Genomic DNA, 17,942 nt, shown 5'->3' with positions numbered 1-17,942 from the left:
TGGGTATTTTCTTCTTCACTGGTCATTCATCCCAGTTCAATGAATGGTAGGTATCCACTCTTTTGTATGCTAAAGATTCCCACGTCCATGCACAACTTAATGTTACCAGAAACATTTTGTGTACTTCTTCTTGACTTTTCTTTTAGGTCTTTCCCAATAAGCAGAGTAGCTGTCCAGTGGTGTTCGTCAACACGGTCCCCAGTGTCTATATAGACACTGGGAAAGACCACAGGAGATTCTTTTTGAAGTGCATGATGAGATGACTTTGAGTCCAAATAGAATTCACAGGTGTACAATTAAGTGCTCAAAAGTATTTTGAGGATTTATCCTGGCACCACTATTCTGAGCCTGAGGGGGACCATGACATTCTCAAGTATGAAGGACAAAGGATTCTGCAGTATGATCCTTCAAAGTATCTCTGAACAGAAAAGTGTTATGTGGTGAGAAAAATTTAGCCATATATTGAGATTTGTGTGTATCTTTCCTAGATCGAAGAATCTGGAATTGTTTTAGGTTAGCCTTGATCTGTTAGTACTGTGATAATGGTGAGGACATTGCCGTGCCTTTCCTTATCTGTCTTGCTTCCAGTTTCCTTCTGTATGTAAACTTAAAAAAAAAAAAAGTCATGTGGGAGTGAAGTTCTTATTTTCTCTCACATTCTGTTGTAAATGATGTTTATATTTTGACCAGTAGAAACTTAGATGTGTCAGAGTTGTACACATCCGTGGTAGTTAAATATTAACATGGGTTATTTTAGCTCATTCTGTTCGTGCTCAATGTTGATAAATGTATCCCTGTTATCTGAATGCTTAGTAAAACACTGTGGTTGGTATTAGAAGTGTATGGAAAGAGTAGCACCGTTGCCTATGATCCGTGGCCTGGTAGTTTTCAGGTCTTGATTGCTGAGTTGAAGGTTTCCGAGCCTCAGGTCAGTTTCTGATGAAGAGCATTTCCTGATAACTTTGCACTCTCATTTCTTTTCTTTGTATGACAGGTTGTGTTGATGAGATGGGACGCCAAGTAGAATAGGAAGGATGATGCTCCAATGCCAAGGGAATGACCCCTAGAAACATCAGGTCTCACACTCAAACCAAGTGTGATCTTGCAGGTGCTGGAGAGAGATTCTGAGGCTGGCCGTGAGTCAGTGGATGGAGAGCCTTGGAGGCCCTGCTGCAAGGTAGGAGGCACTGGTTTGCATTTGGGCAGCAAGGCAGTGTGGGCTCTGGTTCAACATCCACTTGGCAGATACCACCAATGCTTGAGGATGGAAGAGAGCCCCCCAGACCTGGGTAGTGCTTGACTCCAGGGGAATGGCACAAACTGGGGGTTAGTTGGGGCCTACATGTGGGGGTTAGAATGTGTGGGGAGGGGAAGTGGTGGGAGGCAGTTCAGGGGCTACTGGCTGAGGAGTAGCAGTTTGAGTCTGGGCATTGGCTGAGTGATTCTTGCAGAGGTTAGAGAATGCCAAGCTTGGGGACACACACCCACTAGGGATATGTGTCCTCGAGGATGTAGGGCCTGCACCTGGGGGTGAGGTAGGGTGGCTGCAGGGTAGGGGAGGTGTTTCATGGTAAATGTATGGGAGTGTTATTTAGAGGGGACCTTCCTTTGCTTATTAAGCATATTGAAACAGTGAGTGTGAAATCCAGGTTCTGAACACCATCTGGCACTGGTTTTTTTCTCCTTATAAGGAGTCTTGTGCAAATGCTCAGTGCAGGGCTTTGCCACACTTGATTCATCTTACTTGTGGCTTTTCCCCTGTAGTTGATGGGTTCTTGGTTTCATTTCTTGTATACCAATGACTCTTATAACTTAAAACAAACTCACATTGCCCAAAACGGTTTTTGTATCTCTTCTGCTACTTGGCAGTTTATTTTACCTTTGCCAGTAACCAGTGTCTTCCCACTGGCATTTGTCTTCAAGTTGTATAAGCTGAGTCTTTGGTAACACTTTGCTGTCACAGTCAACGTATCTTAAGGCTCACCCATCTTAAGAGGTACCTTGCCACTGAAAAGTTGAACACGCAGGTGTCCTGATGTAAATGCCAGCATGTTGTACTTCATACCCCCAATCCCCCGAACAACCACAGCATGCCAAGATGGAGGATCCTACCTTGGTGAGACCTACAGCTCCAGGAGCAAAACCTCTTCCCTGTTTGTGCTTGAAGGGAAGAAGGAGCCCTCAATGTTGGCAGCTGGCTTCCGAGCATGGAGCAGGGAGGCCCGGCAGTTGAGAAGCCAGATACTGCAGGAGCTGGAATAGTGTGTGGACCTTCTAAGAGTCCCTGCAGTATAGGCCCTGCGTCAGGGGGAAGGCCTCCAGCAAATTTCACAGGTTGCTTCTCTGGGAGCTCAGCTGTGTGTCTGAAGGTTGTGGGTGCATTTGATCAGTACTGTGAAGTGAACCTTCTCAAAGTCACAAGGAGAAAGAGAAAAAGGAAAGACCAATCTAAGATCAGTGTTAAGAAACGGATGCATAGTGCTAGTCTGACTTACTCCTCTATTGAGGTTTGGGGTTGAGAGAACAGGAAGTTGTTATGACCAAGGAAGTAGAGCTGTGAATGGATGGGGTCTTTGTATTTTCAGGAGAGTAGAATTGTCTGGTGACTGGTCTTTGGCTAACACCATGCACCCCATTTCCCAGGAACAGGCCTTATAATAATGACCCCGGTAGGTGATCACTGTGTGTGAGTGTTGCATATCGTGCATCAACTGTGCTGCTGATGACATTGACATTCTGCTCATGGGCCATTGTCTGTCTGTCCCTGTTTTGGCAGCTGTGTTTGGAGATTTGGAAGTTCCTGCACTCTGTTTGCTGGTTAAGACATGATGTTTTTGGTCCTGGTGCATCAGTAGCTGATCAGAGCAGACTGTGTACTTGTATTTATGTTGGAGAACCAGTCTTTGTCCATGGACTTGAGGTTACTTGAGGAAAGAAGCTGTGATGTACTGCTAATTGGACCAGAAGCAAAGATGACAAAAATGGATATTGAATTGTACTTAGGACAGACATGTCAAAACCCAAGAATCTACCAAAAGATATGAAAACCATGACTGAAGTGAAGAAAGTGAGGAGTTCTGGGATTCTTCTCAGTACCAGCAGCCCTCCACTCACTGCACTCTGTGCTGCCCTCCGGGGACTTATGAATGAGCTGTCTCCATAGCCTCAGTTGATACATGTGCAGTGTACCTCTCCTCTGGCACTTAACTCATCTGATGTTTCTTAGGGCATAGACTTTTGTTTTTAATTTAAGTCCTCATTGAGAGAGAATTCTCAGAAACTTCAGGGCATTTTTATTTATTCCAAAGTACATTTCATCCTGTAGCTACTGCTTTACCCTCTTACATCTTTGTAACCAGTCACGTAGCTCATCGCTGTGTGATTTTCTTCCTATTTTTATGTGATCCCCTGTTTGTTCTTCATATTTCTCTCTAGCTTTTGCATCGGAGATAAAACACACAACACTTTACATTCTGCATCTAAATTATTTCACTTATGATATTTTTAGTTCTGTTCATAACTTTGCTGGATGTAGCAGTCTTGGTTGGCAAGTGTTTTTCTTTCAAAGCTTGGAATATTTCATTCCAACCTCCCTTGATCTTAGAGTCCAAGGTGAGAAGTTTGAAGTGAGGCATTATAAATAAATATAATCAAACTTATACAAATATAAGTTTATATGAATGTAAATAAATGTGACCTGATGTTTTTCTGGTGTATCTTTCATTATTTCTCCTTCTTTCCTATGTTAGTCATTTTGGTTATGATATGTCTTGTAGGGCTGCTTTTTATAAAAATGTTTTAGTTGTCAGTGGGTCTTTATTTTATTTATTTGTATGTGGTGCTGAGAATTGAACCCAGTGCTTCACACATGCTAGGCAAGCGCTCTGCCATTGAGCCACCATCCCGGCCCCCAGGGCTGCTATTTTCCTTAACCTTTTCTCCTTGGGATTCTGTATGGATTGTGTATGTGTATGACTTATTTGTAATGTTTGAAATTTTTTCTAATGTTATTTCATCAAAAAGTTTAATGCCATTAACCTGAATCTCTATGTTCTTCTCTACCTTTGCCATGATGCTGTCATTGACCTTGGACCCCAAGAAATGGTATTTGCCAGCCATGGACTGAAAGCTTTGAAAATGTGAGCAAAAATAAACTTTCCTCCTTTAAATTGATTTCTGGTGTATTAGTCATATTAATAATTATTAACAGGGAAGGAGATAATTTTTATCAAAATTTTGAGCTTTTGTTTTTCAGTTTATTCTTTTCTAGGTTTTAAGGCTATTTTGAAGAACTCAGTGTATCTCAATTTTATATAAGGTTTACGTTTTCAGTGATACCAATTTTGCTTCAATGTAAGTTTCTCTTCTAACTAAAATTGGACAAAGCTGACTGTAATATAATTTGATCCATCAGACCCTCCAGGAAATGTTCTTAGTAAATATGCATGAACTTATCTCAAATGATTTGGAGAGTTCTTCAGGCCTGGGTGCTTTATTCGAAGAGAAGGAAAATATAAATTAAAAGCTGCAAGTTATAAATGCATTTGGGAACCCACTCACATCCTCCTCAGCTATAATGGTAGTTACTGAGAGGAGTGGCGCAGGACTGATCACACACACACACCTGGGACAGGAAGCGGGGTTTATTGTCAGGAGCCTGACAAGGCTGCTCTGCACAAAGCAGGGACAGCAGCAGCAATGCCACCTTTAATTTCCCTTTACGGGCTAGAATCATGGCCACGGTGCCAGGGGCGGGTTTAGTCCTGACTGACAGAGTGAGCATCCCCTGATCTTGTAGAAGGCAAGTTTGTTTCTGGGGAACAGAGACAGGTAGTTTTCCTCTTTCACAGGGGGACAGGGAAAGCGCCATTTCCTTTATCTTCTCCAGGAAAGAACAGGGAAACCAGCATGTCCCCACCTCAGGCTCTGTTAAGTTGTCTCCTGTCTCTTAGAGAACAGGGAGAGACCAGCATGTCTCCAGGCCAGTAGGGTTTATCTCAGGCTGCTTTCCATTTCTTGGGAATAAGAACAGTATTCATAAAGTGGGGGTGGGGAAAAGGACGATGGCTGCAATTATGCTAACAGTTATGTTATAACTTGTTAACCACCTGTGGGAAATTTCACTGCGATGTTCTCATTAAGATTTATCTTGCAACTGTAGATTTAATATTTAGTGATAATTTTCTCAAGACAAATCATAAGCGTGTTTTCCATGGATATTTTGAGAACCATAGTCACTACACAAATTTTAAATATCAGATATTGCCACCTAAATCTACTTTCTGACAGGGTGCCGTAAGTAAATGTGGTATGGATTTGTATGGAAAACTAAATATTTGTACCCAACAGGCAAAATAAAAATTTGATGTGTCTGAATCACAAATATCAAGGTACATTTCTATTGCAGATGTAATAAAATAAGAGATTTTTGACTCCCTCCTTCTTCATACTTATAAACCATTCTTATTTTTTTAAAAATGTAGTAGAGTGACATGATTTTAAAGAAACTCTTAAAATTATATGAATTACAATTGAATGGCATTCCCTTGTCCCCCATTAGTTCTTGACCATATGACAGAGTGAGAATTCAGTAATGAACTTTCCTGTGGTTGGCAGTATGAGAATGGTGTAGAAACGGAGGATCTGTCCCTGAACCACAAACATAAATGCTCTTCAACAGGGAGTAAATGCTCGTATAATTAGATATCCAAAACTATAAGCTACCATAAATTCTATATTATGTAAGTATTTTAATGTTGCCTTTATAAGGCATATGGATAAGGTTACTTATTTGTTATTCAGAAAGTCCTTCTTAGTACCTCCTTTGCATTTAGCACTATTTTGTTTTTTTTAATATATATATATATATATATATATATATATATATATATATATATATATATATTTTAGTTGTTGATAGACCCTTATTTTATTTATTACTTATATGTGGTGCTGAGACTCGAACCCAGTGCCTCACGCATGCCAGGCAATTGTGCTACTGCTGAGCCCCAGCCCCAGCCTGCATTTAGCATTATTTTGGATGCTGGAAAATATATAATAGCATTTTGACTCTGGTATTTTTATTTTTTACTTTCAAGATTGGAAAGATTGTTCCTTTCTGTTTTAGGACATGAATATATTTGTATGGATTTTAAAATGGGAATAAGATCCATAAAGGACCCAACCAAAAAGCACGTAAGCTAGAAAACCACAAACCATTATATAAAGGGCATGAATCATACTGTCTTTAATTAAGTGGGTCTTAGTTTAAAAGGCCAGGGGCTCGTCCGGTTTATGAATAGGTTGAGTTCTTTTGTGAGTCTTGATTGTGTTTCATATCTATAATATATGCATACATTTGGCATAGTAATATACACACATGCAGAAATACTTATATATGTATAGACATGGAATATGGCTTCCAAGAGACAGAGGGCATAAAATGATTACAGATGTTTGTAGACTTTTGAGCTGAAACATAATCAGTGCCAGTTGGCATTTTTCTTTCCACATCTTTTAGTTCATGCATTATAATTATACATAACGAGATTTTTTGTTGGATATTCATACCTGAACACAATCTAATAATGATATAATTTGGCCAATATTGCTCCCCAGCTCTTCTCCCCTCCCTGCCTGCCTCCCACCCCTGGGTCTGTTTCCTTTACTGATCTCCCTTTGATTTTCCTGAGATAATCCCCCCACACCTTTTTTTTTCCTATTTCCTCTCTAGCTTGCCCATATGAGAGAAAAAATATGACCCTTGACCTTCTGAGTTTGACTTATTTTGCTTGACATAATGATGTCCATCCATTTTCCTGCAAATGACATGATTCCATTTTTCTTTATGGATAAACCTCCATGTCACCTCACTTGTCTTAGGATTCCTGGTGTTGGGCACATAGGGAAGCTAGTGCCAGTTCACTGCATTGATGACAGTAATAGCACAGCCCTTCTAACTCCTTCACCTTCAATTTTGGTGTTCCTCCCGTGTGCCTGCTGTGATCCTTGTGGGTGATCATTCATCCTGGTGCTGGAATAGTATGACTTGCTGTAAGGATGAAGGACACAAAGCCAGAGAAGGAAACAGATAGCAGTGGGGGGAACTCCATTAGTTTGACTCCATGTCCAAAGTCCCATATCACCTTTTTCCTTGAGAAGAGTGGGTGCCAATTTTAAGCCAGAAAAAATGTCCTCAATATGAGAATTGCTTTCATCTTATAAAATTTCATTCTCAGTATCTGTCACAATCAGCATTTTTCAGATATGAACTATAATTCCATATGAACTATAATTTTTTAAAAAAATATTTTTTAGTTGTTAATGTACCTTTATTTTATTTATATGTGGTGCTGAGAATCGAACCCAGTGCCTCACACATACCAGGCAAACATTCTACCACTGAGCCACAACCCCAGCCCTATGAACTATAATTTTGATAATTATTTGATTTTCTCTTCTGGCTGGGCATATGTTAGTATTGTAATAAGTTTCTTCAGTAGTAAATTAGGTGGATTGGATCAAGTGATTTCTAATGCTGCTTTCATCTTTGATACACCTTTTAATCTTTTTCCAGTTATTTGATGTTTTTTTCTTCCTGAGCACCTAAAAGCATTTTTTATTCATCCTATTTAGTTTCACATAGCAGTGGAATGCACTTTGACAGATCATACATAAATGGAGTATAACTTCCCATTCTTCTGGTCGTACATGGTGTAGACTCACACTGGTCACGAAGTCATATATGCACATAGGGTAATTATGTCAGATCCATTCTGCTATCCTTTCTACCCCTATTCCTCATCCCTTCCCTTCATTTCCCTCTGCCTGATCCACAGTACCTCTGTTCTTCCCTAGGCACCCCAACCCTTATTTTGAATTAGCATCTGAAAATCAGAGGAAACATTGCCCTTTGGTTCTCAGGGATTAACCAATTTTGTTTAACATGATATTCTCCAGCTCCATTCATTTACCACCAAATCCCATAATTTCATTCTTCAAGGCTGAGTAATATCTGGTTGTGTGTATATACACCACATTTTCTTTATTCATCTGTTGAAAGCACCTAGGTTGGTTTCATAGTTCAGCTATAACATTGATGTGGCTGCTTCACTGTAGTGTGCTGACTTTAAGTCCTTAGGGTATAAACTGAGAATTGGGATAACTGGGTCAATTCCAAGTTTTCCGAGGAATCTCCATACTGCTTTCCATAGTGGTTGCACCAGTTTGCCTCCCTACCAGCAAAGTATGAGTGTACCTTTCCCTACATCCTCACCAACATTTATTGTGTCTTGTATTCTTGATAATGGCCATTCTGACTGGAGTGAGATGAAATGGCAGTGTAGATTTGATTTGCATTTCTGTAATTACTAGAAAAGAACATTTTTTTCATGTATTTGTTGATTTCATTTCTTCTGTGAAATATCTGTTCAGATCCTTAGCCCATTTATTGATTGGGCTATTTATTTATTTGGTATGAAGTTTTTCGAGCTCTTCATATATTCTGGAGATTAACGCTGTATCTGAAGTGCATGTGGTAAAGATTTTCTCCCATTCAGTAGGCTTTCTCTTCATGTTATTCTTTTGCTGAGAAGACGCTAAAAGCCTTCTTATTCAATTCTATCCCATTTATTGATTCTTGATTTTCTTGTGCTTTAGAGGTCTTGTTAAGAAAGTAAGTTCCTAAGCTGACATGGTGGAGACTTGGACCTACTTTTTTCTTCAGTTAGCTGCAGGGTCTCTAGGGTGTGTTGCCTAAGTCCTTGATCCACTTGAGTTTTGTTCAGGGTGAGACGTAGAGGTTTAATTTCACTTTGCTACATGTGTGTTTCTAGTTTCCCCGGCACCATTTGTTGAAGATGCTCTCTTTTCTCCAGTGTATGTTTTTGGTGCCATTTTCTAGTATGAAATAACTGTATTTATGTGGGTTTTTCTCTGTGTCTTCTGTTCTTTACCATTGTTCTGTGTGTCTGTTTTGGTGCCAATACCATGCTGTTTTTGTTACCATGGCTTGGTGGTGTAGTGTAAGGTCGGGTATTGATTGTGATGCCTCCTGCATCATTTTTCTTGCTAATGACTGCTTTGGCTATTCTGGGTCTCTAATTTTTCCAAATGAATTTTATGATTGCTTTTTCTAGTTCTATGAAGAATGTTATTGGGATTTTAAGAGTAATTGCATTGAATTTGTATAGCACTTTGGGTAGTATGGCCATTTTGACAATATTAATTCTGCCTGTCAAGGAGCATGGGAGAATTAGTGACTGTTGTATTCTGCTACCTTTCCTAAAAATGTGATGTGTAACCGATGTGATTCTGCAATCTGTATTTGGGGTAAAAATGGGAGTTCATAACCCACTTGATTCTAATGTATGAAATATGATATGTCAAGAGCTTTGTAATGTTGTGAACAACCAATAATAAAAAAAGGAGCATGGGAGATCTTTCCATCTTCTAAGGTCTTCTTTAATTTCTTTCTTTTTAAAAATTTTGTTGTAGTTGTAGACAGACAGAATGCCTTTATTTTGTATATAACTAAGGATCGAACCCAGTGCCTGGCACATGCTAGGTGAGCACTCTGCCACTGAGCCACAGCCCAGCCCTAATTTCTTTCTTTAGTGTTCTGTAGTTTTCACAGTAGAGGTCTTTCACATCTTTTGTTCAGTTTATTCCCAAGTATTTTATTTTCTTGAGTCCTATTGTGAATGGGATAGTTTTCCTAATTTCTCCTTCATTTGATTTCCCATTGGTATTTAGGTATGTCATTGATTTGGGGTAATTACCCAATAGATTTTGATGCGTCTGTATTCTCATTTATTTCTGAAAAATATTGTTATTTCTCTCCTGATTTTATCTGTGATCCCATCCTAATTCATTGAGTATTTTAACCACCAGGCATTAAATGGTTTGTTTCTTGTCATTAACTTCTCACTTCATTAGTTTATGATCTTATGGGATGTAAGAAGGTATCTCTCTTTCTTGTATTTACCTTGTACCCAAAAATATGAAGTCTATTTATTTATTTATTTTGGTACTGAAGATTGAACTCGGGGGCACTTGACCATTGAGCCACATCCCCAGCCCTATTTTATTTAGAGACAGGGTCTCACTGAGTTGCTTAGCACCCTGCATTGCTGAGGGTGGCACTGAACTCCAGATCCTTCTGTCAGCCTCCCAAGCTGCTGGGTTTACAGCTGTGCTCTACTGCACCAGGAAATATGAACTATTTTAAAGAATGTTCATTGTTTCATGGAAAAGCAAATAAATTCATGGTTGATGGATCAGAGAATTCATATATGTCTATTAGGTCCGTCTGATTAATATTAGTTAGTTCTGAAGAGGCTGGGTGGCAGGGTTTCCTTCTTGGGTGGGCATGGTACAGAAGCATCTCCCCAAACCTCAGCAGTGTTAAGAGCCTAGAGTGTGGTCCTCACAAGGCCTTGTCTGCCACCACAAACTCTGTTCAATGTGTGGCTCCCTCCAATTGTCACTTCCTCCAACCCCCACCATCACCAGTCCACTTTAGTGTACTTTTTGTTTAAAAGCATTGACACAGCTGTTGGGTATATGGCTTAGCAGTAGAGTGCTTCCCTAGCATGTATGAGAACCTGGGTGTGGTGCTCATCTCTTCAAAGAAACTCTTGCCAATGAAGAAGCTCCTCAAGGGAGATCCTGGCTGGTGTGGGCCATATGTGGAGGTCCTGACGTCACAGCCTAGAGAAGCAGAGAGGCCCTGGGTGTCTCCATGCATCTACTGACTTGTTTCACAAGTTTGACTTGAGTCCTGGAGGCCAAACTGGGAGTCAGTTATGTAGGTGAGAACAGTGTCCAAATTAGTATGTCGGGCCTCCTTCATTTCAGTGAGTATTTAGGGATAAAACAAATTAAGTACGATAAATGTCATGAAGGAGGGTCTGTAAAGGACCTGAACCGGGTGTTAAGCTTTCAGGATCCAAGACTGGCTTGCTTCTGAGTGAGGCTTCATCATCCTGTGATGGGCAGGGAGAGTGGGTCTAAACCTGTAAGGAGCCAGGTGGAACCAGAGGCATTGGAGCAGGGGCAGGGATATGAAATAAAGCCCTAGGCCCTGCAGGGAGGGAACCAGGCACTCCAGGCCATGCCCAGCCACAGAGCCCTGTCCCCGGAGCTCATACTGCCAAGGCCAACTCGGCTGGAAGAGGCTGCACTGCACTGCAGCGGAGACTCTCCTTGGAGTTCCCGAGGTCCGGCGAGTGCTGTGCACCTCCTGGACTCACCCCAATTCTGCTCCTGCATTCTTGCTGTCCTCCAGGAGGGCAGACACGCCCTCCTCCACGCCCTAGCGTGGAACTGGGCAGAGAGCTGCAGGTAGGGAAGCTCAGTGTGCAGCGTGGTGTGTGTGTGGTGGTGGAGGATTAGGTCCTGGATGCAGAAGTGTTAGGGACCCAGGAGCTGGACGGGGTACTGCAGCTCCCCCTACTGGACAGAAGAGCCAGGCGCAGAGCACAGTGCAGGGGGCGGGCCCACCAGGAGCCAATCACTGACGGCCAGGCAGATTGTGGCGCGTGACCGTGCGTGCGTGTCCACGCACTTGTGTTTACCAGTGTCTCCCAGCAACGACTGTTTTGCCCGAAGGCTGGCGGATAGCTAATGGAGGAGCCGCCTTGGTAGGCCGCTGGACACAGGCAGTTGACCACGTCTGCAGGAATGGCCAGAGCCTGGAAAAAGTTTGTTTACTTAAGCCTTGGGACCAAGGTTATTGGATATAACCCCCTTGGGAAGATCCACCAGGCTGCCAAAAATTGTGAACTGAAAAGAATTGAACGCTATCTGGGACGCGGCTGTCATGTTGATGATACTGACCAAAAAAATAGGTAATAGGGTCTGGAGGCCAGGGGCTGAGGGGCACAGGGCCAATGGGGGAAAGCTGGGCTGTTGGAATGGAAGCCTGCTCCATCCAGGCTGTGCCGGTGGGGGCAGAGCAGAAGGGAGACCGGTTCTCCTTTCACCAGGATGTTTGACTTTAAATACCCATGGAGTCCTCGATATCCAGGACCTGCAACCTTTGGAGGTCCGGTGCCCAGGACTTCTAATGGGCAAATAAACAAAAACGAAACTTCAACTGGTTTCCCAGACACTTAAAATTTCCCTATAGGGTGACTGACTTAAAAAAAAAAATTAGATATACACAGCAGCTGTTAATGTGCACATTTTCAAAAGCATGAAGAAAAGTGTATGAGAAAAGTATTCTCATAATACAGCAACACCAGGGCTAAGGAAAGTTTTCAGATACGATATCTGTTGTGTCCTGAGGGCCTTACAAGACTCTGAATTGGGAAGATGTTTCCATGTTCATTCTTGTTTTGTTTTAAAAATTATTTCACACTAGTTTATTTAGGGGTGTGACTTTCACCCCTAAACTAAGCTTTTACTTATTTCTCACATGCTCCACTCACTAGTTCATCAAATCCTGAAGGATAACTTTGTGTCATCCTGATCATCCAGCCATCTTCATAACAGCACTTGTTGACAATCCCTGAATTTTCTGCAAATACTTCCTTAACTGCAGGTACTTTTCCAGAGAGAGGACACTAGACTCACTAGCAGCTTTCACACTTTCCAAAGCACCAAACACAACATGCTTTTTCAATTTTGTCACCACATCGGGCACACTACACTAAAAAAGCATCTGCGAAGAGCTTCCTGCACAAAATTGCAAATTGCTGATTCCACTGTTCCAGTATCCTTTCTTGTAGTTATCCATTACTGAGAATGTGTTCAAGCAGGTAGAGCAGAGCATTGGTTGAGAGCATCCAGGCATTGCAGGCTCTCAGTCACTAGGGCCAAGGGAGCAGCACACAAAGGGTGCCTATCCTGCAGAGATGCGTGCTGCTGCCCTTGTCCTACCCTGTTCTGAAGAGACTAAGGATGTCAAAGGTAGGCCCTGCTGGTGGTTTGTGCATAGGAATACTCGTTGACCCAAAGTGTGAGCTCTTTCTGAGGTTATCGATTTCACAGAAACCAAATAAAAATATCAGTACATTTTTGAGTTCCACACGCAGTCCTTTAGGGTCATGATGACCTAAGGAAATGTTTGCAGTGAACAAAGACTTGTCATTCTATGTATCAAAATACATTATTAACTTTCACAAATTACTTGTTCACCAATGGCCAAAAGATTAGGGACTGGAATAGGATAAAAAGAATACTCAAATATCTGGAAGAGTAAAATGGAATTTGGTAGGTAGCAGCTTGCACAATTTCAAATGATGCACAGAAGTTTCCATCAAGTCATCTATTTGGGGAGCATTAAACAGCTAAAACCTTAATAGCCCAATGCTGCTGCTCTTTATTCTCAAACATTGAAGCTGAGAAATGTATTTCATTTGTTAGACTTAAATTTCTTCTCTTACCAAGGATACTAAATATTTTTTTTTCTATTTCATATGTCACTGTCACTTGATCATCTGTAAAAGAGTACTTTGATTTAAATTAGATTCCAGGGTTGGAAATGTAGTTCAGTGTTAGAGCACTTCTTGTCTGGCAAGCTCAAGGGTAAGGGTTCAGTCCCCAGCACAACATCATCATCATCAGCAGCATAATAGATTTTAAAAAGAGAGGTAGAACAAAAGGAAGTTTTCTTTTCAATTCATTCTTTCTTAGAACAGTCTTTGCCAGCATAAAGAAGCATTTGTATTTTCTTCTAGTAAACTTGTATATAGAAGTTCTATAGTACATTTCATCTATTGTAGATATTAGTACACATACATTTCATTTCATATATGCAACTATAGGTTAATAATTTTGTTCTGGTTGCATCTTGATGAAAATAGAAGAAAGCAAGTATGAAAGATTATTACTACTGCAAAAGTATTGCTTTATAAAAGTTTCACTTAAAAATACTGAAGTTCTCACCTATACTCATCTATTTTTTAATTCTATTCATTTGTACTCATGAACTGAATAACTATTTTTATGCTCATAAACTGCACAGCTATTTATTTTGTAGTTAACATATTCTATCTCATAGAATTTTCTTAAAAAAATTATGTGACAGTTAATTAAAACTGAAGTGAATAGGACTCAGTACCAAATGAAACGGTTCTTCCTCTTTTTCAATCAAGCATTTATGGAGATAGGAAATTGTGAACTTCCCTTTTGAAAAGTTAAAGTATTAAATACTGAACATTGGAAATACCTGATTTACATATATCCTGTATGTCTAAATACTGAACAAATTTAACCAATACTAATTCATTTGTGTTCTTTTTCCTTTGGCTTTAAATTACTTGGGAAAAAAATAAGCAAAGATTACTTTGCTTTTAGTTTGGTCTTTTGCTTTTATTATTCAGCCTGCTTTACCTATAGTACATTTAAGAACTGAATTTAAATGCTATCCCCGTGATGAGAACTGACATAAATCTATTGTTTGTTTCGCATTTCACTTAAGGTAAGGCACCATAGATTATAATGGTCCTTTATTTTGTGAATGAAGTAAAAAATTTAATGCTGCCAATTATAATTGAAATGCAGCCTGAATTATTAGTGACATTCTTATGTCAGGGTTGAAATGATAGGAAAAAAGCATCTTAAGACTCATTGAAATACAGTTTTAAAAAGATACCTGTAAAATCACTATATTGCTACTATTTTATTAATTGAAATACTCTTTGTTGATTAATAGCAATAATCTTAGTTACAATAGCTACCAATTATGGAGCTGTTGCTTGTGTTAGAAACCCTTCAGATGTTTTACATAGATTCCTTATTAAGCATCACAGTAGTATCCTGGGAGATAATTACTCATTTTAATCCTTACTTTATTAGTGAAGAAATGAGGGATAGGAAGACTATGGGATAACTAGTACATCAGAGCTTAAAGTAGAATTTAAACCAAAGATGAGCTAAATTCCAAAGCCTTATTCTTTTTAGGCAAGTTGGCTGCTCTGCTCTGGGGATGTGGCTCTTTGGTAGAGCCCTTACCTAGAATGCTCCCAGTCTGGATTTTCATGTGCTGGTCCCCAGCACCATGAAAAACCAAACAAAAATAAGTAAAATCATTGGGACTAGGCACAGTGGTACATTCCCATAATTTCAGTGACTAGGATGCTGAGACGGGAGCATTGGAAGTTCAAGGCCAGGGTAGGCAATTTAGTGAGACCCTGCATCAAAATTTTTAAAAAAATAATAATAAAAAGTGCTTAGGATATGACTCCATGATTGAGTGCCCCGGGTGCAATCGCCAGCAGTATCAGAAACAAGAAATAAGAAAGTGTCAATGACATAGGCCAATTATTCATTAATTTAATAAGTAATGTCAGCTAATAAATATTGTACCTTCTTCAGAAGAAAATAGAGGAATTACAAGTAGCTAATGTTTATAATTGCATGAAAAGTTGTATATTTCAAAAGGTGTCTTATGAATTCCTAACAAAGCCTCTTACTTGCATAGAACCCCTCTACATTATGCCTGTGCCTATGGCAATCCAGCAGTGGTGGCTCTTCTAGTCAAGAGGAAATGCAACTTCGACCTGTGTGACAGTGATGGCAACACACCGTTGATGAAGGTAGATGTAGCCAGTGGTTTTGCAGGAAATGAAATTGATGAAATGCTTAGAAGAAAAATTGATTAATGCCATTTAGTTATAACTAATGAGTAAAACGTGAAATATTTTTCTTGGATTTCCCAAATTTACAATCTATTTCTTGATTAAAACCAACAGGCCCTACAGTACGAGGAAGAGGAATGTGCAATTCTTCTTCTAGAACATGGTGCCAATCCAAATGTTCACAACAACAAGGGTGAAACTCCTCTCCACTGTGCTATCTTTTATAGGAGCACATCAGTAGCAACAAAACTGCTTTCATTCAACGCAGACATTGAAGCCAGAAACACAGTATACATCAATCACCATTATTTCCAAAATATTTGAAATGTTTCTTTAAAATTAACAGTAATGTGTGTTAACAAATACTGATTATAAGCAGAATTTTCTCTATTAGAATATTAGCAAATGTTGGAAGTTCTCCTCGTATTCCTCCTCCTCCTCCTCCTCCTCCTCTTATAGCTCATGTGTATATTTAGTTTGCCTCCATGAATTAGAATCAAGAGACTCATGCAGAAATCTGAACTTTAAGCTTTTGTGAAGGAACCCAATGTGGTCCCCCTGTGTGGTGTGGTGTGCAGGGTTTGCCTCCCAGATGCTGGGCACACATGTTCTTCAGTTTGCTACTGGCAACTGCAGCATTCACTCAGATCACCTACTTTGCCTCTACTTTTATAATATGTTTTGATAAAGATTGCATGGAGGTTTCCTACTGATTTACAAAAATAAGGCCTACATAATATGAATCTCTTTGAAATGGGATCAAATTATGGAATTTAGAATTTGGCATTTAAATAGTTTTCTTTATACCATAAAAATCATGTTCTCATGGGAATTTTTGTAAGCCTGATTAGGTTACTCATTGCTATAAGTGGATAAATTATTGCTAGAAGTAGATAAGTCATGGATGTTATAAGCTGTCCTATGTACTACTCTTCAGCTTTGTTCCTTAAAAATGAAAATGATTTAGTCTTTCATGATGCTAAAAATAATTCGTGTAGATCAGCATAAAACTTGTTGATACACAAAATTTATGAATTACATTTTGCCTAAAATTATAAATAAGTTTTAAGTAGCAATTAAAGTGGAACCAGATTAAAAATAATTTTGAAAAGTAGCTAAGCATTATGTTACCAGGATAATCATTACAAGTCAGAATATATTTTTAATATTATTTTTATTGGAGTTTATAGTGACGCATAGTAGTTGTGTTCATACCAACAAAATCATACATGCATGGAATTCCAGTTGAGTTCATGATCCCCTCTTTTCCCTCCTGTCCTCCTCCTTCTCCTCCATTCTCCTCCTGTTTCCTGGGCTTCCTTTCACCTGTCAATTTATTTATATTTGATTGCTTCTTTCTACTTACACATAAAAGCGTAGTTCCCTGTAGTATATTTATATATGCATATAACATGATTCTTAAAGAATTCCTTCTTCATTGCCTTCCCTTCCCTATTCCCACTCTGCCTCTCAATCTCCTTTTTTTACCCTAATGATCTTCCCTATGTCTTGATATTTGTTCTTACCTTCTCTTTTTCTTAACTTCCACATATGAAACATTTGACCTTTGAGTTTCTTAATAAGTTAAACTTATTTCACTTAGCATGATATTTTTTGTTTCCATCCATTTACCAGCATATGCCATAATTTATTCTTTATGGCTGAGTAAAACTCCATTGTATGTATGTGCAACACAATTTCTTAACTCTTTCACCTATTGACAGGCACCTGGGTTGATTTTGTAATTTAGCTATTGTAAATTGTGTTCCTATAAACACACATGTGGCTGTATTACTATACTAGGCAAACAGTAATTTTGGGAAAATACTGAGGTGTGGGATAGCTGGTTCATGTTGTGGTTCCCTTCTTAGATTTGGGGGAATCTCCAAAGTGTTTTCCAGAGTGGTTGTACTAGTCTTGCAGTCCCACCAGCAGTGTACAAGTGTGCCTTCCCCCAACACCCTTACCAGCCTGTATTACTGTTTGTGTTCTTGATCATTACCATCTTGGCTGGAGTACGATGAAGATGAAGTCTTAATGTAGTTTTGATTTGCATTGACCTAATTGCTAGAGATGTAGATGAGCTTTTCATATTTTTTAGACATTGTGGGGTTTTTTTTTGAGAAATTTATGTTCAGTTCTTTTGTCCATTTATTGACTGAGTTTGTTTTTTGGTGTTAAGTTTTTTTTTTAATATTTAGTTTTTAGTTGTAGTTGAACACAATACCTATACTTTATTTATTTTTATGTGGTGCTGAGGACTGAAACCCAGTGCCTTCCCTGTGTTAGGCAAGTGCTCTACCACTGAGCCACAACTCCTCCAGCCCAGTGTTAAGCTTTTTTGAGTTGGTTATTTAT

The 17,942-nt window shown here is 39.5% G+C and overlaps 1 long non-coding RNA gene across 1 annotated transcript; it reads left to right on the top strand.

Moving 5' to 3' along the window:
• Positions 1-650: 650 nt before the first annotated feature.
• LOC308631739 lies at positions 651-15,500 on the top strand. Its single transcript, XR_014018327.1, has 3 exons — positions 651-1,177; positions 4,100-4,139; positions 15,428-15,500. It is a non-coding gene; the product is annotated as an uncharacterized lncRNA (long non-coding RNA).
• Positions 15,501-17,942: the final 2,442 nt, after the last annotated feature.

Source organism: Spermophilus citellus (genome assembly GCF_964194105.1).
Source record: "Spermophilus citellus genome assembly, chromosome: 12".
NCBI classification, from domain to species: Eukaryota; Metazoa; Chordata; class Mammalia; order Rodentia; family Sciuridae; genus Spermophilus; species Spermophilus citellus.
This window is presented reverse-complemented; position numbering and strand designations above follow the sequence as displayed.